The sequence below is a fragment of the Podarcis gaigeae genome (genome assembly GCF_964106915.1).
Source record: "Podarcis gaigeae genome assembly, chromosome: 5".
NCBI lineage: Eukaryota > Metazoa > Chordata > Lepidosauria > Squamata > Lacertidae > Podarcis > Podarcis gaigeae.
The window spans coordinates 82,955,246-82,981,592 of record NC_139681.1 but is presented as its reverse complement, the minus strand read 5'-3'; the positions used below and the strand labels follow the sequence as shown (position 1 = coordinate 82,981,592).

Sequence of the window (26,347 nt, the reverse complement as noted above, 5' to 3'; positions counted from 1 at the left end):
TCAACATCTTTGCCCTGCACCCCCAAAAAGGGGGTAGATCACTGCCAGTTTTTAACTCTGTGAGTAGTAGATCGCAGACTCTTGGGAGTTGGCCACCCCTAATCTAAACCACTGTCTCAAAGCAATTTGCACATAAGATGATGTAAGCAATATTGTTGTTGTTGTTGTTGTTGTTGTTGTTGTTGTTGTTGTTGTTGTCCTGACCACAAATACAACAAATACATTTAAAATGAGACTAGGCTTCCTAGAAAAAAAAGTGTCTTCAATCATTTCTCATTTCTTGAAAGTGCAGGTAGGGGGCACCTGTTGTATCTCAATAGGAAAGCTGTTCCACAGAAAAAGGGCAGCCACACTGAAAGCTCTGCTCTGAGTTACTACAGCTTCTTAGATCTTTGGAACTTGTAGGAGAAACTCTGTAGACTGCAGTGATCTACTAGGTGTATAAGGTATAAGTAACCTAGTCCCAAGATGTATATGGACATATCTTTGTACTCCTTGATCTTGGCCTGGTAGTAAATTAGCAGCCAGTGAAAATCCTGCAAGTAGGGTGTTATATGCTGGCAGTAGTTTGCCCCTACATGCAACCTAGCCATCGTATCTAGTTCTATCTAAATACACACACACACACACACTGTAATATGTTTATAGTATAAAGCTTCAAAATAGAGTTTGACTTACACCACCCTTTTTGCCAGTGTAAAATGTAGGTGTCTCCTCCATTCAAAATACTGAATTATTCAAAGTACTCTGGCAGACTTATCCCACTTTAGAAAGGATTATGTTCCTGTAAATTTTATTCACTTTGGCCTCAAAGGGAAATCATAGCAATTTTTAGGTTCTCCATTACAGTGAATGGGAACTGACTGAAGCAGAATGTGCAAAGAACAGTTTACCAGCAGTTGTGTTTTGTTGTTTTGTTTTAATACACTAGGTGAGCTTTGGGGTCCATGCACTCTTGTAATAAATGCTCCATGTTCAGCCTGAAGGCATATACATTGATGAGCTCTTAGGTGACTTGCAACGCCTGGAAGGTAATGGGGTTTTCATGCATGGCAAAGCAAAAATTCATCAGAATATACATAATAGTAAGTTGAATGCCTTGAGTCCCTTTGTACTATTGGCAATCATAAGTCTGATGGTTACTTTATAATGTCTGCTTTCTTACAAAACCAGTAAATGTAGGTGAAATATTGGAGCGTCTTAATCAAAATCTAATAGGGAAAAAGAAAGAAAAGACCTGATCCTTATGCATTACTTGGCTTGGTACAATATCAATATTGATACAAATCGATCCGAGTTATTCTAAGCTTACATACTAATTTTGTAAAATGAATCTGCAGCAATTATTTATTCATTATAATGGAATGCCCCGGTATGGAGGGGGGGGGGAATCTGTAGACGCTTCCTATAGAAGAGTAAATTACTTTCTTGGAACCACTACAAAGATCTGAATTAATTGCCACTGAGATGCACATTAGTGGATTAACATGAACTTTTCATTCCACCTTCTGAGTTAATTGACTTTCAAACTCAAGCAATGACCTTACTTTAATGAGCATGTTAGAAGCCTGTAAACTGTTAAAATGCAAGACATACTTACATAACTTTCGATTTTAGGATAGTGCTTAGATCAGTAGTGTTCAACAAGAAATCACTTGTAAGGGTTGCATTTCCTTGGGAATTCATGCTTTATCTGAAAATGGGAAGGGTTACATTCAAAAGGGACATTCATCCCAATAGGACTGGCATGAGGGAATAGGCCAAGTAGGCAAAATAGCCTGATTCTATCATTCTAAAATAGGTGGAGGGGCCTGAGAGGGGTTTTTTTACATAGAGCCCACACCCCCATTATGGCCTTCTTTCAAAATCAGAAGGGAGGCAAGCGTGTTCATCTGAACATTGTTGCAGTCTTGTGGAAATCTTGTGTGATTAGGGTTCAATTTGATTGACTTAATCAACTCTCTAGGGGATCCTTTGCCTGAAAATTTCATCTGCTTCTGCCAAAAGGGAGGAGAAACCCTACAGTTATTTTTAGATTCCCTTTAAGAAAGTGTGCAGACTTTCATGTTATACAGTGTCTCAGAAACCCAAATCACAGAAGCAGAGAGGATTGAGCGACTCAAAAACAGTTGTGTGTTTTGGGTTTTTTGGGGGGGAAGACCACAGATACAGGCATACTTCAATGATGCAGGCATACTTCTGCAGGCATACTTCAATGATGGTCTTCCTTTTGGACCTGCAACTTAATCCCCTTGGCGGGGGCAACATATTCTTTTATAAAAACCCCAGTGTGAATCTAATTTGTAATATTCTTATACTCTTCAGTGTTTCATAATCCTTCTAGAGCACCCAAACCAAGTGGTGGTTTTTTTTATTTCTTCCTTTTAAAAAAGAATTCTTTGGTAAGCTTCAATTGTAATAAATATATTATTTATTAGCCTCTTGTTTGGGCATTTGGCCTAGCAGCAGTTTTTTGTACTAATTAGATCATCTACCCAGCCAGTGGTCAAAAATATCATAATGTTCCTAAAGCACAGAACAATAAGGAGACAATGTGCTATGTTTTCATAGCATAATATAACCTAAGCTAGGACTGGGTTTTTGATGTTTCCTAATCAAACTTAATTCAAAAAAGAAACTTGGGGAAATTGTGGACTACAGCTGAGACAGACTACAAAGAAGAATCAGTCACTATATAGCTAACTGAAGCACAGATCAAATTTTAATGCATCTTTCACCCCTAAATGTCATTCCCTAATTGACACTATTGGAAAGGTGCTGTTTTCCTTATCAGGTTCTTTCTCAAATGCTTTCAAATGCTAACCACTTGGTGCTTGATAAGCTATCAAACAAGTCTACTTCCCAGACAGATTAAAAGGCAAGACAAGAGCAGCTGGCAGATCAATTTTGTTACAGCACAGTGCAGAGAAGCTTGTGACAGTTCAACACTTTTCTTTTTTGGTCTTAGTTTCAAGATCATAATAATATCTATTTGGCATTGGTATGGATATTATGGAGAAGGTGACAATACTCAGTCTCCAGGAATATTTTCAGCAGTGTAAAAGCAACTTTCTTCTTCTTCTTCATTTGCAAGTTCTTTAAAAGTGTTCGCTTATTCATTTGCATTGCTTTCTTTGGCTTTCTTTCTGAAATTTGCCCTTCAGTGAATCTGATTAGCTGAACATTACTATGGAGCTAGTATCTGTGTGACTTCCCTGAAAAGTTTTGCTCTCAGTCTGTATTGACTTGATTTTGCTCTGGCAGAGAGCTGGGGGTACAAAGAGAGTTGCTGTGCAGCCATGGAATGTTGTTGTTTAGTCGTGTCCGACTCTTCGTGACCCCATGGACCAGAGCAGGCCAGGCACTCCTGTCTTCCACTGCCTCCCGCAGTTTGGTCAGACTCATGCTGGTAGCTTTGAGAACACTGTCCAACCATCTCGTCCTCTGTTGTCCCCTTCTCCTTGTGCCCTCAATCTTTCCCAACATCTGGGTCTTTTCCAGGGAGTCTTCTCTTCTCATGAGGTGGCCAAAGTATTGGAGCCTCAGCTTCACGATCTGTCCTTCCAGTGAGCACTCAGGGCTAATTTCCTTCAGAATGGGTAGGTTTGATCTTCTTGCAGTCCATGGGGCTCTCAAGAGTCTCCTCCAGCACCAGAATTCAAAAGCATCAATTCTTCAGCGATCGGCCTTCTTTATGGTCCAGCTCTCACTTCCATGCATCACTAATGGGAAAACCATGGCTTTAACTATGTAGACCTTTGTTGGCAAGGTGATGTCTCTGCTTTTTAAGATGCTGTCTAGGTTTGCCATCGCCTTTCTCCCAAGGAGCAAGCGTCTTTTAATTTTGTGACTGCTGTCACCATCTGCAGTGATCATGGAGCCCAAGAAAGTAAAATCTCTCACTACCTCTATTTCTTCCCCTTCTATTTGCCAGGAGTTGATGGGCCCAGTGGCCATGATCTTTTTTTTTTATGTTGAGCTTCAGACCATGGAATAAACCACTATAAACCCTGCGTGCCATTGTAATGGATTGCTTTGGTCATTTCTACACCAGGTAAAGAAATTTTTAGCTCCCCATTTCTCTCCACCTGTTCCATATTTCCCCCGATCAAAGGTGGCAACCCTACTATAGACCCAACAACCAGAAATAACTCTTTAAAACGGACAGCAACACTATTTTACAGAACTGTTCTACACACTACAACAGGGGTGATGGAGCTGGCAGGTAAACAACTGGAAGGGCCAGATCATTCTGAAATTTCAGAAAATTCTCAGGAAAAATCCAAGCTTCTCCTATGAAGTCTCTAAAAAGATTCAGAAAGAAGAAGTTGTTTGCAATCAACTTGTGAAGAGTTAGCCCAGTTCTTCTAGTCATTTGTCTCATATTGGTTACAGAATATTTATATCATGTGCTAATCCAATAACAGCTAAGGAGACATTGCAATAAAATCCAATTTAGTCCTGCCCATTGTTGTCAGCCAATTCAGAATGTGTAAAACTGTAGATCTGCATGGACTGATGATGCTCATTAATTAAACTGCTTGTAACTGGAACCACAATTTAACAAAATGAGAAGCAGTCATAATGGTAGACCCTCCAAGTGTCCCTATTTTCCAGGGACCTCCCTGATTTAGAGAAGCTGTCTCGGTTTCTTATTTGATCCTGGAATGTCCCACTTTTCCTTAGGATGTCCCTATTTTCACTGGATAAATGTTGGACAGTATGGAGTTATCTGACCCCTGAGCTGTCTGAAGACAATCCTGTATAGGTAAGTGTGTTTTTTTAATGTTTTATTATGTTTTTATATATGTTGGTAGCTGCACAGAGTGACTGGCTGGGGCAACCCAGTAAGATGTGTGGGGTATAAATAGTAAAATTATCATTATGGAATGGGACGTCCATATTTTCATTGGAAATATGTTGGAGGGTATGTAATGGAGTGTCATTTTGAGAACTTTTCTGGCAGAAAAAGAGCAGTGAAATGACCAAGTTAATACAATAGTTTTCAAAGAGATGTGGCAACCAGCAGGCAGAATAATACGTCCTTAAGCGTTCAGAGTAGTAAGGAGAACTGCGGTAGCTCTGGGTGTTTCTTAAGGGTCTATTTAGAAGGAAATGACAAAGGCTCCATCAGTACCTGGTGAGACAGGCCCTTTAAATGGGGGAAGCACACATTTAACCAATCAAAAATAAAGAAAGCGTGCAGTTAGCCCATAATCTTTTATTGTGATGCTGGAGGGTAATTTTCACATTTGGTACGCCCTCTCAGATTGCCCAGCATGTTATCCAGGATCTTTCGGGTAGCATGTTCCTGACTACTTTCAGTACTATTATTATATGCTGATTTGCCACAATGAGCAAAGCAGCTTAAAACAAACATATACTTACTATTAAATAAAAAGAAAAAAAATTCAAAACAAATAGGAAAAAGGCAACAATGAATAAATTCAGTATTGCAAAGAAACAATCTAAAACATAATACATAAGTGTGGAGCACAATGGAAGTTAACATACAATGAATAAATACAGTTCAAAGGGGTGGAATCTTCTCATCAGGCGAGATTGTTCACGGCAGGCTATGGATGGGCAATTCTGTCATATTTTCCCATTTTAACTTTAGTTCTCTACAGTTCCACAGCATTTTGCATTTTTTTTGAAAATCATTATGAAAATTCACCAACATTTTAGGGCTAATTTCTCCTAAATATACATGCTAGCATTCATTTTTGCCCAATATACACAATGCATTTCTATATAATCTTTTCACTAGCATGCATTTTATACACAATTTGCCCTAGCTGAAGCATTTGTTGTACACATTTCTTGGTTGGAGAACCAAATTACAGAATTCAGAAATGTGGGCTTCATAGGGTGCAAATTTCAGCAAAATTTTCACCCTCATCCCCTCTGCTTGGAAAGTCCCCTTACCAAAGTTCTGAGCACATAAATTCTGGATGCCACCCAATCTGTGGATTTTGTTAATTCCATTCAACTGTAATATGCAGATAGGTTGTAACTCCTGAATGAAGGGCAAGTATTGTGAACTAGCAACTCAGTTTATTTTGCCACTTGTAATATGGCGTACTGCTTTTCACTGTAAGTTATCTGGTTCTACTTTTATTTCATTTTCCTCCCTGTTGATCAGTTAATTTTCCATCCAGCCTCAGAAGATGGAAATAGAACTTCTAATATCTTTCTTTATTTCCATGTATTGAACAGTGAAGCAGAATTGTGCTGGAGTATTCAGTTTTAAGCCCATGGCACTTCCCTTTTCTTGTTTAAAAGGAAATCAATACAGCGCAGCTTTGTGCTAAGAGCTTCCCCTTTAGCAGAGGTATGTGTGCATATATATATATATAATATTTGACTGATTATACTTTACATTTTTAGGCTGCTGCTGGGGGAGGGGAGAAACTCCTTTAGTGGTTTTAATTATCATTTTTTTGTGTGGAAAAAATATTAACCTTGGGAATTTCCTTCATAGATTATATAACTTTTGGCTAACTTAGTTTTACTGTTGTATGATAACTGAATGATCTAGCTAAATCAAGGAAATTGATTTATCTCCACCATATTCTCCCATCCCTACACCAACTAAAAAACAGCAGCACCTCATATTTCACGGAAATCAATAGCCTGGTGTGTTTTTTTAATACTGGTTCCCACAATTGCCATGTAATTTATTCTGAAGTAGGATGGTGTTCCTTACCAGCACACATACACTCAAAACTTTTCCATACAAGTGTCATAGAATCATAGACTCATGGAAGGGACCCTGATGATAATCAAGTCCAACCCCCAACAATGCAAGAATCCAAACTGAAGCATCAATGGTAGATGGCCGCCCAACCTCTGCTTGAAAACCTCCAGTGAAGGAAGCAGCTAGGTTGCCTGCAGCTTGTAAAGCCATGTGAAGGGCAATACAGTGGTACCTCGGGTTACAGATGCTTCAGGTTGCAGATGCTTCAGGTTACAGACTCCGCTAACCCAGAAATAGTACCTCAGGTTAAGAACTTTGCTTCAGGATGAGAACAGAAATTGCATGGCGGCGGTGTGGCAGCAGTGGGAGGCCCCATTAGCTAAAGTGGTACGTCAGGTTAAGAACAGTTTCAGTTTAGGAGCGGACCTCCAGAATGAATTAAATTCTTAACCCGAGGTACCACTATAAAGCAAAGCACAATAAAACAAGTTATGCCTGTATATTTCAAAATGAATTTGTGAATGACTACTTTGTGCTCATGGCTGCATTTGAAATAATCACAGGACCCTCTTTGCGCACTTATGAAGGTGGCCTGAGGTGTATTACTCTCCAATGGCATTGCTTTCTTCTATTAATTTATGGTTTGGAGTGGGGATAAAGTTCCCCCTCTTCTGGCCACAGGAGTGGAGCTGGTTGGTCTGGAGCTGGAGCTGAGTTTCCCCTCTACTGCCCTTTAAATCAGGTGGGGAGTGGGACTGGCTTAACAGACTATAGTAAAAAACAACAATTTATTGTGATATTAGCTTTCTTGTGGTGGTCTGGAACTGAACCCGCAATATCTCCAAGGTACGCCTGTAGTGGTTAGAGAGTCCCAGGTTGAAATCTCCACTGCCATGAAGCTGACTAGGCTGTGGGCCAATCATTACCTCTCAGCCTTGCCAACTTACAGGGTTCTTATGAAATAGCATTGGAGAAAAGAGGGCAAAGTCATAAATACTTAATCCTTAATAATCCTTAAATTGTTTCTTGAACCATATTGGCAGTCTTCTTACGACACTGTAGTTTGGGAATTACTAGCATAAACAATAGCAGATCTGTTGTGCTGGATGTTTGGAGGTTCCAGACCCATAATTTCTAGGGTGGAATGCCCTTCAGGTTCATTCTTCTTGTTGAAACCAGTGCTTTCAGTAGGAATTGACCTGATAAATATTTCCAAACAAAACTCTAGAGCATGGGTAGGCAAACTAAGGGCCGCGGGCCAGATCAGGCCCAATTGCCTTCTGGATCCGACCCATGGACGGTCTGGGAACCACCACGTAGATCACTGGTGCACTTGTTATTTCCCTCTCCCTCCTTCTCCCTTACACAGCGCTGCCACCGCCGCCTCCTCCGTCCCTCTTCCTGGCTTCTCCCTGCCCTGCCTAGAGGAGGAAGGGGCTGGGCTTTGTTAGTGCCAGCAGCAGCGCTTGAGTGGCCGCCATTTAAAGCAGCCCTCTCTGGAGCCCTTTTGCACACCGCACACCATCCCTCCATCGCCACCGCCAGCCACCAGTGCTCTTGCATCATTCCCCCCCCCCCTTCAAAATATAGTCCGGCTCCCCACAAGGTCTGAGGGACAGTGGACCAGCCCCCTGCTGAAAAAGTTTGCTGACTCCTGCTCTACAGTGAGCGTGCTTCCAATCTGCTGCTATTTTCAGGTGCAGTTAAATCACACACCACCAAATTCAGGTTGTACAACTAAAACTGATAGAACACTCTTGCACAACAAACCTGCTTTCCCCCAAAGAACATGCTTTCTGTGATCTAGAAAGTGTTGGGAAAATGCACTGGAAAATGCACTTTGAAGTGTGAAATAACAATTGTTTGCTGTAGCATTCTATAATCTCCCCACAAACAATTCAGAATGAATGTTCAATAAATAACCAAAGTGGTTTCTGCAAAGGAATCAAGCTGAATGCTGAATAAGCAGGTTTTCTGTAAGCAACTGGTATAAGTGTTCAGCTTTGTAGTTTCTGATCACTACCATTGTATCCTTTACCAGTTGCTGTTGCTGTTCTTCAAGCCAATGCTTTTTTTAAAAAAAAAGTATTATCAAATGATCTTATTGCTGGAATAATCCCACAAACAATCTCAACCAATCAGATATCTTGAAGTGAACAAGATAATGTCATTTTGCTACACTGCCAATCAAATTTGGTCACATGTCAATGGAACTGAGAGCCAATGAATCTAATTCATAGTGAGGACAATGCCTCCTGAATACGCATCCCACCCCCCACCCCCCATTCCTTTTTGGCAATGCCAAAGTTTTGGACTTTTGGCCCATTTCTAACAAAGTTCTCAGATAGTCAGTAGCTGTGTGGCTGAAATACAAAGGATTTCTCAATTTGTGTGAACATATAGTATTATCTCTCTATAGCCACAGCAACTCTCCAACAGTTTGACATCAGCCCTGAAGGCGCACTCTTCCACAGATGAATGCCAACAACAAAATCTCAGGATAACTTCTATGAGGCAATAACCCTAGCAGATTGAATGTATGTCTGAGACTACTCAGACACATGTCCTCCTGGGTTCAATTAGAATTTATCCCAAACAGACACAATTACTAGAGAATGAGTCCCACTGAACTCAGAGTTACTTTTGCATAAATGTGCTAAAAAAATACAACACCAGTCTCACAAAGCCGTATTTTCTTGAAGATTGGTGGAAGCCATCTTCGGAAAGACTTGTGCCTATGGGTTCATTCATAAATCCTAAAGTTTGTTTAGCAAAAGTTAACTTAGGTCATTTCTCTTATTTGAAACCCTACAATAATAACATCGCCCACTAGATTCCCTTGACTTCTGTGCTCTCTCACACATTCAAAAATAGCACACAAACTCCATTTTATTTTCTAATAGAATTGAAGTCCTTGCAGTTTCTAGAATTGGTTCTTGCAGATAGCTATGCATCATTTCAGCAATTAATTGCTTATTAAATTCTTGCTTGGGAGTGGGATGCGAGGATAGTATGTGGCAGACCCAAGAAGTCTGACATTTGTGTTATTAATGGACTGCATATTGCTCAAGAGTGGAGAGCAGTGATTTTGAACTGGAATCACATTTGCTAATTCAGGCATATCCTGAAATGAGGTAAGAGACCAATCTTAAAGCACAGCTTTCGGACAGATTTTTTGCAATTAGGACAGGACACAGATATCTTTTAGGAAGCTGCCATCATCTAAAATTGTTGCAGTTCACCTTCACATAAACTATCTGGGGAATTTCAGTGGAATCAATAAATTCCTTTATTTGTCCCACAGCCAAAGTGAAGACTCAACAAGAGTTGGGTGGAGATTATATGAAGGCAGTCCTGTTTAGGGAAGCTTTTAATGTTTAATAGATTATTGTATTTTAATATTCTGTTGGAAGCTGCCCAGAGTGGCTGGGGAAACCCAGCCAGTTGGGTGGGGTATAAATAGTAAATTATTATTATATTATTCTTATAAAACATAACAAAAAATGAACTTATGCCAATAGACAAAACAAGTACGGGCAGGTGTAACCTACACAGGCAATGAGGAATTATCTCCTGATGGCAGAAAAAGGCAAAACCAAGCCCAGATCAGATTCTATCACCCAAACTGCCATGATGGGAGGCAAAATTTTGATCTCCCTTAAATGGAAATTATTATTATTATTATTATTATTATTATTATTATTTATACCCCAACCTCCCCAGCCAAGACGGGCTCAGGGCAGCTAACAACGAATAATAAAAACAAGTTGATTAAAATACAATTTAAAAAACAAGATTAAAATACAACATTATGAGGAGAAAGGAAAAAGAAAGAGTGGGAGGGCATCAAACTGATTCTAAGCCAAAGGCCAGGTGGAACAACTCTGTCTTACAGGCCCTGCGGAAAGAAATCAGATCCCACAGGGCCCTGGTCTCATGAGACAGAGCGTTCCACCAGGCCAGTGTTGAAAAGGCCCTGGCTCTGGTTGAGGCTAATCTAACTTCCTTAGGGCCTGGGACCTCTAGGGTGTTGCTATTTATGGACCTTAAGGTCCTCCGTGGGGCATACTGGGAGAGGCGGTCCCATAGGTAAGAGGGTACTAGGCCGTGAAGGGCTTTAAAGGTCAAAACCAGCACCTTAAATCTGACCCTGTACTCCACCGGAAGCCAGTGCAGCTGGAAAAGTACTGGGTGAATATGCTCCCATGGCAGAGACCCCGTGAGGAGCCTCGCTGCAGCATTCTGCACCCACTGGAGTTTCTGGGACAGCTTCAAGGGCAACCCCACGTAGAGCGAATTACAGTAGTCAAGCCTGGTGGTGACTGTCGCATGGATCACTGTGGCCAGGCCAGGGCAGGAAAGGTTATGCTTGACATGCCCAGTGCCAGCCACCCCCATGCTTCACCATTCAGCAGGTGACACCAGTTAGGCTATAAGACCACCACAGCAAGTAGCTCCTGAAGGCAGATGACGCTAGGAAGTGGCTCTCCACCCAAACACGCCTTTGTGTGCCTACCAATGCTCAATTCAGCTTTCTTGCCTACCCTGAATGCCAATAAAATTAAACAGCCAAATCAAAACCCTCTATATGGCAAGTAGGGGGGTGGGGATCCTTGCTGGATCTCCCAGCCAACCCCCACCCTCTTTTTATGCATTGCTGTGACAGCGACCTTGGTATGGACATATGTCGGCCGCAATATTGATGGGGCTGGGTAACAATGTAACTGATATAACATCTATGGCAGCGTTCGAATGACCCTTGTGTAAAATAAATATTAAGAAATAAGGAAAAATGGTATGACATGTTGTAAGAATGCATTAGAAAATATATTAAGAGGAAGGTAATTATTATAAGTACATTCAAAATTACAAACGTTAATTACATTGGGAAATGATGGGAAGTCTATTTTATTTTATTTTATTTACTTTATCTTAGTTTAGTTAGAAAATATGTGGAAAGAGTAATTTAATATTTAACGGTAAATTTATGTAAGGTTATTTTTTCTTTGTATGTGTGGATTTAAGATACTGTATGACAGTGTTTCCCAACCTTGTGCCTCCAGATGTTTTTGGCCTACAACTCCCATCATCCCTAGCTAGCAAGACCAGTGGTCAGGGATGATGGGAGTTGTAGGCCAAAAACATCTGGAGGCACAAGGTTGGGAAACACTGCTGTATGATATCTATGAACTTCAATGAAGGATTTTTTTAAAAAAAGAATACATTAAAAAAAAAAAAGATGGGGCTGTGTAGGAATTTTCCCGCTTGACAAATTGGCACCAGCCATTTGGTTTTTGTCTACCTTGTAGCAATCGCCACAACTTTGTAATGTTCGGCATTGGGTAAGCCTTTGTTTATGGGAAGGCAGATTTTAGCCTCCACCTGCTCCTCCTCAATAAGGGTATCCTGTTAAAGGAATCCAGGGCTGTGGATTGATGTCCGTAGCTTTGGTGTGGGCTAGGGCCATGCCATAACTCCATAGGGGACCCTGGGGTGCCCCAATTTGGCGTATGTCATAAGGTTCCCCCTACTGCTGGTTTACCCTTAGTGAGACTCCCTGCAGATGGGCAGGAGTTGGGATATAGTCTGGTTTCACCCAATGCCTAAACCAGTGGTGTCCAAACTTTTTTCAGAGAGGACCAGATTTGATGAAGTGAAGGACCGTGAGGGCTGACCAAAGGGCCGACCTAAGTTGTTGAGCTTTTTTAAGGGATGAAGATGCTGGGGTTTGGGTTTTTTTAGGATTTTACCCTAGGAAATAGGAAATAAACTGCCACAGGGGCCGGCTTAAACCGACCGGCAGGCCTGATTAGGCTCCCAAAATGTCCTTTGGACATGCCTGGCCTAAGCCAAACCACTCACATCTCTGCCCAATAAAGTTGTGGCCTATTTTATCCCATTAGCCTAAAAATTTTGTATCCGTGTGTTTATTATATAACGGACCTGTGGGCCTTGGGGCCTTGGCGTGCAATCAAATTAAGAATAGTGTAAAGTAGGAAGAAAGGTGCACTAAAGATCTATTGAGGTGCACCCAAAATTCAAGTGCCAAGCATACTGCTGTAAGAGTTTGAGAAGGGATGTTGCAAAAAACCCAAGAAGGGTAGAAGCTTGGGTGGGGCCAGCTTATATGGCTGTCCAGCACCAACAAGCTATTGTATCTAGTCACTAGACTATCACAAAACAATAGAATGAAAGTAACACCAAGTAACATCAGTAGAAGACAATTTTGACCCAAATAAATTGTAACATAAGCAAACATAAAATTGAGATGTAACCCCTCCCTACCCAAGAATCTCCTGGTGATCTCTGCTGACTCTCCAGAGAGGAGGAGGCGTGTCCTGCTATCTACTTATTCTGCCCCAGCACCACATCACTGTGTGTGTGTGAGAGAGTCAGTCAGTCAGTGTATCGGAGAGAGAGAGAGTGTTAGAGATCGTGTCTAGAGATAAGGTTGCTGCTAAGAGCAGCTGCAGACTCTCAATGTAGCATTGATTTATGCTTAGAATATTCAGCTCTGTATATAGTTTTGTATCACAGTTGTAGTTACAGAATAAAAGGAAGATATTCTACAGAGCTGCTCTCCGAGTGGTTTATACTCTGCAAGACTCTGCAAAACTCTGCTGCGCAACGACTGTATTATTGAGACAGTGAATCCGGTGCTCTCAGCTCTAAGCTGTGAGTCCACAGCACTGTGACCTGTTCCTGTGAGAAAGGTGGTCTCTGGCAGTGCTACCCAGCTCGCCTAGCCCAGTCGGGGTTGAGGTGCATGAGTCCAGTTGGTGCACTGGCTCAAGGGCGATGCTGACATCGGTTATGGGCCCAGTCGTTGTTCCAGTCGTCTGACCTGACATTGTTCCAGTCATACCAGTCGTCCCAGTCGTCCGAGTCGCCAGAGGTTTCTGTTGCTGATCGCTGGATGGTGGAACGGAGGCTGCATGCTGGACTGATTTGTGGTGCCCAGAAGCAGAGCTGTTTTGGAGCAGAGTGTTCAAGCTGCCGCTGTTGCTGTTGCTGCTGCTTGATTTATGGAGGTATGTTGCTGACTGCCAAAGAAAGAAGATAGCATCCCTGTTTGCCTGTTAATTGCGCTCTAAGTGGGAGAGAGAGTGGCTGAAGGAGTCAAGGCTTTATCTGTGTTGCACGAGGGAAGTGTCTTGCTCTAAGTAATAGCAGACATGGCCTGTGCACATTCTGGCCAGATGGCTCTGTCCTTTCCTCTCCTCACACCTGAAACCTATGCAGTTTGGCAAGTAAAGATGAAAGCGCTTTTACAGAGGGAAAAGCTATTTCACACGATAGAAGATGACCCTCCAGATAAGGATGATGATGAATGGGCTGAGTGGCATGCTGCAGATATGAGAGCCCGAGGGACAATTGTTTTGAGTGTTTAGACCACTTGCTGGTGAACTTAGAGGGTCAAGAGACTGCCCGAGCTGTTTGGCATAAGTTGAGAGATATGCATCTGAGACAAAATGCTGGTTCCAGTGTGATTTTCTTCAAGAAGCTGTGCAGGCTGCAGTTGGAGAAAGGTGGTGATTTGCCTAGCCATCTATCTCAGTTAAAGCGTTTCAGACAGGACCTTGTTCAGTGAGACCTGGCTATTTCAGAGGCTGTGTTTGCAATGCTGATGATAAATAGCCTAGACGATTCTTACGATGGAGTAGCTGCCCAGATTTCTACAATGCCTTCTGACCGTCTAACAGAAGATTATGTGTCTAGCGTGCTCTTGAATGAGTGGGATCGCAGACAGGCTGTTAGAGAAAGCCGGGACTGTGCTGTTAAAAATGTGCCTGAAAATGTGCCTGAGTCTTCAGCAGGGGAAAGTGAAAGTGAAACTGCTGCTGTTAAAGCTTTGAAATTGAAGCGGTGCTTTTCGTGTGGAGCACAAGGCCATTTGAGTTTCCAGTGCAAGAAATCTTCAAAAACGAAGGGAAACTTCAGAGGCAGAGGGGGAGGAGGACGAAATCCCCAAGCACTTCAAAGGCCTTGATCTCTCACTGTTCCAATCAACGTGGGTGGAGTTTCTTTGTGATCGACTCTGGCTGTTCAAACCACGTGGCCAAAGATAAGGATCTCTTTGTTCAGCTTGAGAAGCAAGAGAAAGCAATTCATCAAGCAGATGGGACAGTTCTCACGAGTTTGGCTAAGGGAACTGTGTTCTTAAAGAGCCTGAATGCAACAATTAAGAATGTCCTGTATGCACCTGATATTCAGGACAATTTGTTGAGTGTTTCCCAGCTTGATCGTCAGGGGTTTAAGGTGGTGTTTGCTAAATCTCGCTGTGAAATTCTTAGAGATTGCAAGCTCATTCTGTATGCAAAATGTGTTAATGGTTTGTACCAATTGCCTTTTGTTTCAGGTACAGGCACTGCAGAAGCAACTGTGAAAGAGTGTTGCAATTTGTCTATTGATAAGAATGAGAAGTTGCATGACCAATGTATTCATTATTACCACCATGTTTATGGTCATCTGAATAATGAGAATGTACATTGTATTTTCACTGACAGGGGTGGTGAGTTTTGTTCAGAAGAGTTTGAGGCTTTTCTTTCTGAACAGGGCATTGAGCATAGGACGGCCACGCCCAGATCACCCTGGCAGAATGGTTTATGTGAGAGAATAAGCCAGACCCTGCAGCAAGGAATCAGAACACTGTTACATTATTCGGGGCTGCCCAATCCCTTTTGGACCGAAGCTCTTTCGTTTTTCTGTCACGTGTATAACAGAAGGTATCAGTCTAGTGTAAATTGCACCCCGTATGAGATGCTTCATGGAAGGAAGCCATGTGTGAAGCACTTTAAAATTTTTGGGTCGGTGGTTTGGGTGCACACCTTGCAGGGTGACAAACTGAGCAAGCGTGGAGAACATGGTGTTTTCCTAGGATATGAGAAAGGGTCTTATCGTGTCCTGATCACAGACACAAAAACCATAAGGCTGACCAGGAGTATTGACGACAATCCACAATGGGACAGAGTTGGTGTTTTTCAGTATCATCCCATTTGTGATGATGGTGCAAAAGGGGCCAAGACAGTTAAGAGGGAGGCAAGTGTTGTTGGTGGTGGTAATAATCCTGATGCCAATGTAGATCTGGATGGTGGCACAGATTATCAGTGCCCAAAAGCCTCAGGTGAGTCTGACGCTGATTCAGACTTAGCAGCTTCATATACTTTAGCTCCCCATTCTCCCAAAGAGGAGGAAGCACCAGAACAAGAGGATCAGAGAGTTTTGCGCAGATCCGAGAGAACAACCAAGGGTGTACCACCGAAAAGGTTTTCTGAAGAGTTTGCAAAGACTGCGGTCACATGCAACTCTGGTGGGGTTTTTAAACCTAGCATGAAGTGTGCTGAGAGTAGTAGCACAAAACACTGCATTTATTTCCTTACCTGATATTTGAAGAAAAGCATGTATTTGAGTTCTGAAAATGGTTTGTTCAAATCTGCCTAATTAGTGATGTCAATTTGTATCTGAGAGGAAGAAATGTGTATAAATTTTTTTTCCAGAAGCTGCTTATTCATTTGTGTGCTCACAATGTGTATTTTGTGTAAACTACAGGTTGAGATTTATGTTTTAACTCTTTCCTAATAGACACAGAGTGGTTGCAGTGATTGTTTAATGGTATTGTTAAAGTGTCTTAGATAAGGGGGAAGAGAGATACCTGCAAATATGTTACCAAGGTTGTAAGCAGAGAACAACTTTTAGAATGTGTGTGTAAATTGCAGTCATGTAAAAGATTCTTGAAATGGTCGGATGAAATGGGGGAGGAAGAGGAGATTTCACCCCTCCCATACCCAAGAATCTCCTGATGATCTCCTGATGATCTCTGCTGACTCTCCAGAGAGGAGGAGGCGTGTCCTGCTATCTACTTATTCTGCCCCAGCACCACATCACTGTGTGTGTGTGAGAGAGTCAGTCAGTCAGTGTATCGGAGAGAGAGAGAGTGTTAGAGATCGTGTCTAGAGATAAGGTTGCTGCTAAGAGCAGCTGCAGACTCTCAATGTAGCATTGATTTATGCTTAGAATATTCAGCTCTGTATATAGTTTTGTATCATAGTTGTAGTTACAGAATAAAAGGAAGATATTCTACAGAGCTGCTCTCCGAGTGGTTTATACTCTGCAAGACTCTGCAAAACTCTGCTGCGCAACGACTGTATTATTGAGACAGTGAATCTGGTGCTCTCAGCTCTAAGCTGTGAGTCCACAGCACTGTGACCTGTTCCTGTGAGAAAGGTGGTCTCTGGCAGTGCTACCCAGCTCGCCTAGCCCAGTCGGGGTTGAGGTGCATGAGCCCAGTTGGTGCACTGGCTCAAGGGCGATGCTGACAAAAATGGTATATTTCCATGACAGACCACAGTATGCCACTTTAAAAAGGAAATATTCTTCCTCTTTCAACACATGTTAAAACAAAATTTTCTAATAAAACGAAGTAGGATGAACTAAGATTAATTTATGCAGAATGGAATTAAATAATGTAAAAAACAAAATGAATAAAAGCATAAAACAAATGCAAATATTTTTGACATAAATCACAAGATCTAAGATAAAGATACAAAAAACAACAACACTCAGCATATAAACTGCAGACTCATTTTCAGTCCTCTCCCTAAAATCCATACCAGATATTGCTCTCTTGATGCATTTATAAAGGACAATATATAATAGTGTGTACAAGATCTTCATCCTGGTTTGAAGCACAAGGACCCACACATTCAGAGTCTGGCATATTTCTGAACCTTCCTACTAAAATAACTGAAGGAATCAGATTCAACCAGGCTTCAGTAAAGGCCATCCTATCTCTCAGCTCCCACAAATCCTTAAAATAACAAAGTAGTATAAAATGAATGCGAGAGGAAGTCTTATATAATGGTGCTATTTTGGAAACTGATACAGTTGCTCTGTCCATGTAAAAAAGGATGAGAGTTCCATCAGCCCCAACTAGTATGGCTAGAATGGCAAAGGATGATGGGAGTTGTAGTCTGACAGAATCCAAAGGGCTGCAAGTTCACCATCCTTTTTGCTTGGCTTTGTTACAGGGGTGCAGACAAAGCTAGTGATATCAATCAGATGTTAGAGTACGGTATGCGGATCCCTGTGCCAACAAAATTATAGTGTAATGTGGCTTCTGTGCCTCATGCTTGGAACGTAAATATGCAATCATTTGTAAATCCCCACACATAGGAACAAAGGTGAATCAGACAATTGGCCAATCTAGCTCAGGTTGTCCAGGGTTCCATGGTCCTTCAACCCTACCTGTAGACAACGGGTATTAATCTGGGACCTTCTGCATGCACATGTGCTCTACCCCTGAGATATGATCCTTTCCCCCAATGCCATTCCCCTTACAAATTATTTCTGCATGAATTCTCAAAGTGCATGCAACAGTGCAAGTGGAACAGTCTCCCTCGGGAGGTTGTGGATTCTCCTTCCTTGGAGGGTTTTTAAAGTGGAGGCTGGTTGGTGTGGCGATCACACAGGGTCCCCGGACGTTTGATGGTCTATTGATCCCTGTGCCACCACTGTGATTGCTTTCCCGATGCCACCAACCCGTTTCTCTCGGGTACACACAGAGTCCAGACAGTTGTTAACATTAAATCAAATAAGCAAGTTTCTTTTATAAGCCTTAACAAGTTTATGGTTTCAGATAATTTTTCTTGTCAGTTTCTTAATCTTAGTTTCTATACCGGCCTATACCTTTTAGAATAACTGCTAACTGATTATCCCAACTGTCTATCTGACTCCTTGTCAGCATCGTCCTTGAGCCAGTACTACCAACTGGACTCATGCACTTCAACCACAACTGGGTTAGGCGAGCTGGGTAGCACTTCCAGAGACCACCTTCTGGACAGGAACAGGTCAAAGTGCTGTGGACTCACAGCTTAGAGTTGTGAGCACCGGAATCACTCCCACAAGAAGACAGTCGTCGCACAGCAGAGTATAGCAGAGTCTAGCAGAGTATATAAATGACTCGGAGAGCAGCTCTGTAGAATATCTTCTTTATTCTGTCTACAACTACTATACAACTATATACAGAGCTTAATGGGTTCTCTAAGCATAAAGAATGCTACACTACACTGAGTGTCTGCAGCTGCTCTTAGCAGCAACCTTATCTCTACACACGATCTGTAACAGTCTCTCTCTCTCTGACACACTGACTGACTGACTCTTTGCTGGAGTAGAATAAGTAGAGAGCAGAACACTGCTCCTCCTCTCTGGAGAGTCAGCAGGATCATCAGGAGATTCTTGGATATGGGAGGGGTGAAATCTCCTCACTCCTCCTATCAGTTTCTCTCACTCTCTCACATCAAAACTTGACCAACCCACAGACTTATCCTCCCTCTTCCTTCTCCAACTCCCAACTGACCTCCAAACAACTCCAACTCTAACTATAACTCTTCCCCTTGGGTTCCCACTGGCCAATCACTTCACACCCATTTAACCCTCTCCTTATGACCCACCTAGGAGGGCAAACGCCACAGCTGGCCATCTGTCATGGATGCATTAGCTGAGATTTCTGCATTGCAGGGGGTTGGACTCTATGAAAGTTCTAGTCTGTACAGTATATGCACAACCAGAATACTTAGGCCATATTCAACTAAATCATTGCAGTAGTGGAAGCCAACACAATGATTCCTGCTAGTGCAACAGGATTCACCCCCTCTTCTCCCATTGTGTGCTTCCTGCACCATCCCCAATATGCTCTGGGAGGTCATGAGAACCACCAGTTGTGGGGAAAGAAAAATGAATCTTTCCATCAGGCAAGCAGAAATGCTTTCACCGATGGAACAATCTCCAAAGCACTACATTGGATACAACCTAGTAATATTTCCTGCTCTCCCCCCCCCTTCAATAATATTTATTAGTTTTCCATTTCAATACAAAGAACATCAACATTTCTTATCCTCACATATATTCTGACTCTCTCGAGTCCGCTCCTTCCTCCCTTCCGCCTAGATAGCTTTCTAATTACATTTCCTATCTTCTTCGCATTTCTATTTTCTCTTATTTACTTTATCTTACTTAAATCCACATACTATGCAATTGTAAATAAGTTACAAATTCTATTTGCAAAAACTTTTAAATCAATCCTGTTAGCATTGCCAGATTTTTAGAATGATCTTTTAAATATATTATAAATTTACTCCAGTCTCTTTCGAACAGTTGGTCTCACTGGTCTCGGATCTTCCTGGACAATCTTGCCAGTTCTGCGTATTCCATCATCTTACTCTGCCATTCACTTAAGGTTGGTGTTTCTTGTTGCTTCCATTTCTGGGCTAAGAGTATTCTTGCTGCCGTTGTGACGTAAAGGAATAAATTGTGGTCCTTTTGGGGGATTTCATCCTCAATAATACCTAATAAGAAGGCCTCTGATTTTTTCAGAAATGTATTTTTAAGCATTTTTTTTAGTTCATTATATATCATGTCCCAATAAGCTTTAACTTTGGTGCAAGTCCACCACATATGGTAGAAAAACTCTTCATGTTCCTTACATTTCCAACATAGTCTGTCACTTGTCCTGTACATTTTGGCCAGTTTAGATGGTGTCAAATACCATCTATACATCATTTTCATTATATTTGTAATATTTCCTGCTCATTTTGCAAAGCTTCTATTGAAAAGTGTACATTTAACTCGGGCTATATTTTCGTCCAAAAAGTTTCACTTGACAGAATTTATTTCATTTATTGATACCATGACAATTGTCTACCAGATGTCAGAAAGACTCAAAGATCATCAGCTGACGAGATAAATCAGTAACTAGGCTATACATCAGCAATACAGCTTTTCATTAATGTGTCTCGAACCTTCATTAATCTGTTTCAAGTCTATTTTTCTTTGGAATAGATCACTACTATCACATAGCACTCTGAATTAGGATGGAGTGAAAAAAGTTAGGGATGGAGGACAACCAATTATATCATCTAATCTCTTTCCTACAGTTCAATTTTTTCCTATTTGTTGCCCAATCTTTGTTCAAAGTAAATATACACTATTGGCTGCCCCTCTGTCTGTGATGATACAACATTAAATGACTCAGTTCTGCATCTCTTAACTATAGGTTAATATACCAGTAAATTTATTTTTTTAAAAAATTGGCAGGGTTTTCATTTGCCTGGCTAGAAAGAAGTTGTTGAAGAATCTTTCTTGATCTGCCATAACTCTGTTATTTTTTTTTAAAAGCTTTTGCAGATGACCTAGTTTTGACCCTGCAGGAGCCAGAATCTAGTACGAAAAGAGTATTACAACTGATTCAAGACTTTGGTCGGGTGGCGGGATTTAAATTAAACAAACAGAAAACTAAGGTGTTGGGAAAAAAATTGACAGATTCAGAGTCAGAACGGTTTCAGAGAGAGACAGAACTAACTGTGGTTAAAAAAGTAAAGTACCAAGGGTAAACATAACAGCAAAAAATCTGAGTCTTTTTAAGGATAACTATGAAAAATGCTGGTCCGAAATTAAGAGAGACTTAGACAGTTGGACAAAATTGAAACTTTCCTTGTTAGGCCGAATTGCTGCTATTAAGATGAATGTATTGCCAAAAATGTTGTTTTTGTTTCAAACACTACAGATTGTGGACAAAACGGAGTGCTTCCGGAAGTGGCAGAGAGACATCTCTAAGTTTGTCTGGCAGGGCAAAAAGCCCAGAATTAAGTTTAAGATATTAACTGATGCGAAAGAAAGAGGGGGCTTTGCCCTGCCAGACCTAAAGCTGTACTATGAGGCCGCAGTTTCTGCTGGCTAAAAGATTGGCTACTTCTCGAGGACACTGACGTTCTAGATCTGGAAGGTTTTAACAATGCTTTTGGTTGGCATGCATACTTATGGTATGACAAGGTTAAGATCAATAAGGCCTTTAAGAACCATATTGTCAGAAAAGCAGTGTTTAATGTCTGGACAAAATATAAAGACTTATTGGAAAATAAAACTCCAAGGTGGCTTTCACCGCTGGAAGCTAAGGCCCGAAAAAGACCCAATATGGAGGCCAAATGGCCAAAATATTGGGAAATATTAGAAAAAGATGGAGACAATTGGAAATTGCAGAGTTTGGAGAAAATGAAGGATAAAGTGCGAGACTGGTTACACTACGCTCAGATTAATGAAGTTTTTTAAAAATGACAAAAAGTTAGGGTTCCAGGTGGAGAAATCGAAATTGGAAACAGAACTGTTAGAACCTAAGACTTAGGTACTTTCAAGAATGTATAACTTGCTGTTAAAATGGAATACACAAGATGAAATGGTTAAATTGGCTATGATAAAGTGGGCACAGGACATTGGGCATAATATCATGTTTGAGGACTGGGAAAGGTTGTGGACCAACGGGCTGAACTTCACAGCATGTAATGCTTTGAAGGAAAATGTAATGAAAATGATATATAGATGGTACATGACCCCAGTTAAACTTGCCAAAATATACCATTTGTCTGATAACAAATGTTGGAAATGTAAAGAAAATGATGGAACATTCTTTCACCTCTGGTGGACCTGCCCTAGAGTGAAGGCCTTCTGGGAAATGATATATAATGAGCTGAAAAAGGTATTTAAGTATACCTTCACCAAGAAATCAGAGGCCTTCCTTTTGGGTATTGTCGGCCAGAAGGTGTTAAAGAAGGACCGAACATTTTTTATGTATGCAACCACGGCAGCAAGGATACTCATCGCTAAGCACTGGAAAACTCAAGATCTACCCACACTGGAAGAGTGGCAGATGCAACTGATAGACTATATGGAACTAGCCGAGATGACCGGCAGAATCCGAGACCTGGGAGAAGAGAAGGTTGAAGAAGATTGGAAGAAATTCAAGATTTACTTAAAAAAGCACTGTAATTCGGTTGAATGTTAAGATGGAGGCTACATCATAAATAATTGACCACCACTAAATTAGATGCAATTAGGATGATAAGTGAGATTGAGGAAAAATCATAAACCTTTGGGAGAATTATTAGATTATATTCTAAATGAATGGGACATAAGAATGTAAACAAGATGATAAATTGCGGGCAAGAATTGACAATGATGCAAGTGGGAGCGGGAGACGTGAGGGAGTCCAAAGAAGTTAAGAAATTATGTTATGATATATGTTACATTGTTCATTATATTTGCATTTATGTTTAAAAATCTTAATAAAAATATATTTAAAAAAACAAAACTCTGTTATTATTATTTTTTTAGGGGGGGATGCGGGTGGCACTGTGGTCTGAACCACTGAGCCACTTGGGCTTTGCTGATCAGAAAGTTGGCTGTTTGAATCCCCATGACGGAATGAGCTCCTGTTGCTCTGTCCCAGCTTCTGCCAACCTAGCAGTTCAAAAGCATGCCAGTGAAAGTAGATAAATACTGTAGGTACCACTGCAGCGGGACTGTAAACGTTGTTTCTGTTCGCTCTGGCTTCTGTCACGGTGTTCCACTGCACCGGAAGTGGTTTTGTCCTGCTGGTCACATGACCTGGAAAGCTGTCTGTGGACAAATGCTGGCTCCCTCAGCATGAAAAGTGAGATGAGCGCCGCAACCCCATGGTCACCTTTGACTGGACTTCACTGTCCAGGGGCCCTTTAACTTTTTTACCTTACCTAATGTTTTAGATGTTTTAGTATATCGTTGTGATCTCGATTATTAAGCCACCTTGAGAAATATATGTGCATAGAAAGCTGGGGTAATGTATGTGTGTGTGATATACATACATATATGGCTCACCCTATGCCATAGTTGTCAACGTTTCCCCTTTTTTAAGGGAAATTCCCTTATTCCGAATAGGATTCCTCGCAAGAAAAGGGAAAAGTTGACAGCTATGCCCTATGCCTGTTACTGTAAAGGTAAAGGGACCCCTGACCATTAGGTATAGTCATGGACAACTCTGGAGTTGCGGCGCTCATCTCGCTTTACTGCCGAGGGAGCCGGCGTACAGCTTCTGGGTCATGTGGCCAGCATGACTAAGCCACTTCTGGCGAACCAGAGCAGCGCACAGAAAAACTGTTTACCTTCCCGCCGGAGTAGTACCTATTTATCTACTTGCACTTTGATGTGCTTTCAAACTGCTAGGTTGACAGGAACAGGGACTAAGCAGCAGGAGCTCACCCCGTCGCGGGGATTTGAACCCCCGACCTTCCGATCGGCAAGCCCTAGGCTCTGTGGTTTGTTTTTAATTCTTAATTTTGAATTGTAGCATTCTGTTAGGTGGCCTAATAAAGGCCTAGCAGTGGAGCAGGTTGTGTCCCAAGACTGCAATGCTCCGCTGTGCCCTCCTGTTATTGCTATATGTCCCTGACTTCAGTGACGCTTATTTCTGAATAAATAGGTTTGCATAGGTACCAAACCTCTTTTTGGATCATTTCCTTTGTCAGCTGAGACTGGGGATAGCGCCAACTCTGAATTTCACTTTATGGTCAACGTAAGATGTCATTTCTGATTTCCCCGAATTCAGGCAATGTTACCCAACTGAGATGCCATCAAATCCTAATTAACTTCAGTATGACGGCATTAAATTAGCAAACTCTGGCAACCTTGAAAGACAGAAGTGAGGTGATAATACATGGCTCAAATCAAAGGTGGTGCCAATTAATGAATGCAAGCTCTGGAAGACATGGCCTTGCTTGGCAGCCAGTCCACTCATTCTCTGGGTTTCCTATTAATTGAGAGATCCTTACTGTAACTTCTCTTCAGCAATAATTAGGGAGGAGACTGTTAGAACGCTGTGGAGAGGAGAGAAAGTACAACTAGGAATACAGTGGCATCATTTCCAGGCATCCTCTTTGAATATATAATTTGCTCATTTTCACTGGAAATCTTCAATTGTTCTTTATGGAAATAGGTTTCAGGAAATTCAATTAAGAAATGCTGTACCATTCCCAAGGTCGTTATTATTATTATTATTATTATTATTATTATTATTATTATTATTCTCTGCCTATCTGACTGGGTTGCCCCAGCTACTCTGGGTGGTTTCCATTATATATAAAAACATATATATAAAACAGCCTCTGTCAATTTTGCATCATTCATTTCTACATATTATTTTTTAAAAACAAACAAACAAACAAACAAACAAACAAACAAACCTAACAACAATGCAAGAACTTACAAATTCATATTAAAATATTAAAATATGCATTAAAATATGTATTATAATGTCACATTCTACATGCATTTTTACCTTCAAATGCATTTTAAATGGATTTCCAAAAGCTTTTTCGGATGGGAAGTGGATTACAAAATTCAGAGACATGTGAAATCTGAAGAATAATCACATGACAATCTGTGTATTAATTTGGGAGGTGCACATTAGGTCAGTTTCCTTTTAAAAAAGTGAAATGCAATGAAATTCACCTCCATCCCTAGGATAAACCTATGCGTACTGATAGGTGCAATCAGTCTAATCTTATGTGCAATTGATAGACTTGATTGGAAGCCCCATCTGTGTGACACATTTCAAGCACTATGAGGCAACAGTTATGGCTTCTGCCAAAGAATGCTGGAAAGTGCATTGAGTTAAGGGTGTTGAGAATAGTTAGGAGACCCCCTTCAATTCCCCACCACCACCATATACCTACAATTCCCAGAGTTCCCAGGAAACCACTCTTGAAAATTCAGCTCTGTGAGGAGAGCAGACATCTTTTAACAACTCTCAACACCCTTAACAGTTCTCAAGAATTGGGGAGGGAGCTAGGGGCCACTTGGGGCGCATCGGAAGATGGCTGACAATAACATCTCTCCGACCAACAGGGGGTAATTAGGAGGCTGTGATGGGAGTAAATAGCCTCTCTACACCCCCAGGATTGGGGGGGGGGGCTGCCCGTGCCTGCTGTGCCCTATACCACCCCCGAATTTGAGGGGATGGGGGCGCTAGGCAGAATGCCCCCCTGTGGATCTTGGCACTCCTGGACGCCGTCTCTGATCCGCGCCACTAGCTGCAAGAACTTCAAAAGGAACAATTAGGAAGAAGCGAATGCACATATTTCAAGGAAGGAGGGAGAGTAAAGACTGCTAACTGAAGAGTTCTCTGATAAACAAGAAGAGTCGGAGGAACAAGAATCAATCATGAGAAGACAGCTAAGACTCGGTATGGCAAAGGGACTGATGGGGAAGGGGGAAAAAACCTTTCCTTCTTTCCTCTATGTGATAAAACAAGAAACCCCCCCCCACACACAAGTCAGAAATGCCGCTTTAATGACTTAAGCTGTGGATTTACGTCTGTGTAGAGATAATTTTTCTAACCAAAGAGCGTGGAAAGTTTAAGAGCTCTGGAATGACGCAGTTAAAAATACCGTCGCCATATTGGTAAGCTCTGTCGGAGGACTTGAGTCTGGGAGGAGGAAAAGAGCTGTTTTTATACTGTGGGTGAGACTCCTCAGTGGGACTCAAAAACAACAGATCCTGAGATTAATGATGGAAAGAGCGATGTTATTTATGAAAGTGATGATATATGGAAACCATCACGATATGAGGATTGGTCGAATGGAAAAATCCACACAGGATATAATTGGTGTTTATCTGCTTAAGGAGATTATCAGAAGAGATCATAAAGAAAAAGAAAAAAATGTACGAATAAGATGGGATGGGGAAACAGCAAGATAAGACTGGATAGAATTATGAACTTCATTTGGACTGATTTGGATATGAACGCAGTAGCAAGAAGATGATCGGAATCCCCCTTCAAAACTT

At 41.4% G+C, this 26,347-nt stretch overlaps 2 long non-coding RNA genes across 4 annotated transcripts in view; one reads left to right on the top strand and one right to left on the bottom strand.

Moving 5' to 3' along the window:
- The window catches only part of LOC310845183, a 113,738-nt gene that overhangs the window by 6,460 nt on the left and 80,931 nt on the right, over positions 1-26,347 (top strand). The gene's annotated exons all lie outside the window — the stretch shown is intronic.
- On the bottom strand, positions 944-25,059 carry LOC310845172. 3 transcript variants are annotated; one of them, XR_014564541.1, is made up of 4 exons: positions 25,013-25,051; positions 24,840-24,918; positions 1,601-1,693; positions 944-1,024 (listed from the first exon to the last, which is right to left on the bottom strand). It is a non-coding gene; the product is annotated as an uncharacterized lncRNA (long non-coding RNA). The 3 variants fall into 3 exon arrangements; XR_014564542.1 differs by adding an exon at positions 24,334-24,378 and having other exon boundaries at positions 24,840-25,039; XR_014564540.1 differs by lacking the exons at positions 944-1,024; positions 1,601-1,693 and adding an exon at positions 24,216-24,378 and having other exon boundaries at positions 25,013-25,059.